Consider the following 3,205-nt stretch of genomic DNA (forward strand, 5'->3'; position numbering starts at 1 on the left):
GATGTGTTAAAAATGTATTAAAGGTGCTAAAAACATGAAAAATGTGTAAAAATGTGTTGAACATGTTAAACATTTTCGACTGTGATGAAGATCAACGTAGTAAAAATTAAGAGAATATATTAAAGTTGGAAGATGATTAGTTTATATTGGATTAATAAGAAAGAATTAAATTAAATTTATATAATTTAGGTAACCCTAACCCAACCCAAATTAATAATTTGGGTTTGGGTTAAGGTTGAGGATTGGGTCAACCCATAATATGCTCACCCCTAATTTGAACTAAAAGCTAACATCTTCATTTAGCCATCCAAAACCAAGAAAATCATGCAACAAACTATGACAAGAAGTATTGTCAATCCGGTTATTAAAATTATAGTCATTACTACTTTCTTGCGTTCCTTTCTCTGTCAAACACACCAAGATAGAAGATTTAAGCTCTGAATGGGCAAAAGAGACATATAGATTAGCCCTACTATGAAAGAACTTATGGACATCAATCAAGTTTCCATCCCATAGCATGCAACCAATCCCTTCATAGTAAGCATAAGCTGTGTAGGAACAATTTCTCAAGCAATTACTCCGGCAATCATCTTCCAATCTAGAAGACCAAACCGATAGATCAGGAACTTTCATAGTACCCAATTTCAAGAATCCATCTTCTTTTCCGACATGACTCCAGACGATCATCTCTGGCAACCTCCAAAGAAATTACCGATATTACATTGGGATGAATCATCTGACTCGACACCCTTGAAACATGAACACGATTGCGAGTTCTTTGGATTGCATATCTCAAATGGACCACATCTGTCATAGAAATTGCATTAAGTCTCTTGAGCCAACCATTGAAGCTCCCAATATTGCTTTCCTTATGTATTTTACAATTCAATTTGAATTCAATATAAAATACTTCAAACCGATCTCTACCTTTGAAAAAGAGATGGAAGACGAAAGAATAGAAAAGGGTAACGAAGAGAGAAGAGATAAGAGAGAAGGGTATTGTTTGAATGCAACTAATATGTCAAGTGAATTAAAAAAAAGTATAATGTATTGCCACGTCATTTAAAACAAAGGGAATAAACGTTCATTTGTGTAAAAGACTCAAATGGCTAAATCATTGATAGTGCGAGCCTCAAATGGTTCAACTCAAAGTTCGAGCCCTATTGGGTAAAATCTCCCCAAGTTCGAGCCCTATATGGTAATTGAGCCTACGAAATATATTAATTCAACTACTTTTATAGATAGGGATGATAATGGGGCGGTTCGGGACGGATAATTTATTTATTATCCCCATCCTGTTTTTATTTCGGGGATTTTTTTTAATTCCATCCCCGCCCCGTTTGATTTCAGAGAATCCCGCGGACATTGTTTATAAAATATTTTAAAAAATATATAATAAAATTATATAAACGAATTTTTTAATATAATATATATTGTAATATATTGAAATTTTATATTATTATAAAAATAAACTTATAACTTTTATAAAATACAATAATTTTATATATTTAATTATGTTTGTAATGTTCGGAGTGAGATCGGGGCGAGGGACACAAATATTATCCTCGTCCTATCCCCATTCGGTTTCGGGAAAAAATTGCCCCAAACGAGGCAATTTAATTCGGTTACCACATGGCAGTTTCAAATTGTCATCCTTAGTTAAAATCAAGAAATTGAGTTTCAATTATTTGTAGAAACATTTGAAATGAGTCTTAGACAAAATAGATTTTCAGTCCAAATTCAATCAGGTGACACTTTGTTTTAAAGGTCCATGTATATTAAAAAAATCGTTTAAACACAATAACAATACATGACATGAAAAAAAAGTTACACAATAAGTTATCAAGCTCATAAATTCTCGAGAAGAACAATTAACTCTCTCACAGACTCTATTGACTTTCCTAAACAAATCTCAGAAAGTGTCATAATAATAATATTATGAATGATACGCATCGGACGACTATGATCATTAAAAATTTGATAAGCCGCATCAATCCAAACTATCTAGCAACTACCCAAAAACTCGGACATCACCCAATGAATCCCAATAATACTCCACAAAAAAATCAAATAATAGTCACACATTGACAATGCAAAAGTAAGTGAGTTGACAATTCAATCTCTTCGTGAAACATACGACAATGACTAGCCATAATACAACTTTTTTCATGCAAATATCATCCGTTAGAATTCTACCATGAATAACGATTCATCCAAAGAACGATATCTTGGATGAAATCTTTGATTCTCAAAGTTTTTCCAATAAAAATTATATAAAATTATCTAATCGAATGACTTGTAACAATGTTTTAAATGAAAACTATCAATATCTTGCCAACGCATAATGTCTTGTTTAAACGGGGACAATTGTTTGCGTCCACCAAAAATAAAATTCTATTATGAGACAAAATTTCCATAATGTTTAATCTACTTTTATATCTAATTCGATAGAGAACCTAGATTGAGGATAACATGACATTTCTACATATAGTAATAGAAACAAGATTAGCCATAATACAACTTTTTTCATGCAAATATCATCCGTTAGAATTCTACTATGAATAACGATCTATCCAAAGAACGATATCTTGGATGAAATCTTTGATTCTCAAAGTTTTTCCAACAAAAATTATATAAAATTATTTAATCAAATGACTTGTAACAATGTTTTAAATGAAAACTATCAATATCTTGTCAACGCATAATGTCTTGTTTAAACGGGGAACCTAGAGTGAGGATAACATGACATTTCTACATATAGTAATAGAAACAAGATTAGGATACATAGCTAAACTTTTTTTTAAAAAAATGTAAAATTGCCCCCATGCAGGATCGAACTACAGACCTTCAGTTTACAAGACTGACGCTCTACCACTGAGCTATACGGGCTATTTATTTTATTATTATTATTATGTTATGATGTTAAGTTTAAATGAATAAATTAATTTGTTAAACTACTTTATCTATCACTTGATTTAGATGTAAAAATGTACGCAAAATGTTAAAATCTTAAAAAGAATGGAAAATTTAAATTGTATTAAGAAAGTTGTCATTCAAACAATTACATATCTCTCTCATATAGGAGTTTCAATACTAACTAATTAACCAAACTAACTAATCATTCTTACAACTAATTAGTAGTTTTAGTTACAAACTAATCTAGTTTCTTCTTTACATCGTAGGGGAAGAAAGCAATATCATTGTT

The 3,205-nt window shown here is 30.9% G+C and overlaps 1 non-coding gene across 1 annotated transcript; it reads right to left on the reverse strand.

Moving 5' to 3' along the window:
* Positions 1–2,817: 2,817 nt before the first annotated feature.
* Positions 2,818–2,889, reverse strand: TRNAT-UGU. Its single transcript has one exon. It is a non-coding gene; the product is annotated as a tRNA-Thr (tRNA).
* Between the last annotated feature and the right edge of the window lie 316 nt (positions 2,890–3,205).

This window comes from Impatiens glandulifera, chromosome 1 (genome assembly GCF_907164915.1).
Source record: "Impatiens glandulifera chromosome 1, dImpGla2.1, whole genome shotgun sequence".
NCBI classification, from domain to species: domain Eukaryota; kingdom Viridiplantae; phylum Streptophyta; class Magnoliopsida; order Ericales; family Balsaminaceae; genus Impatiens; species Impatiens glandulifera.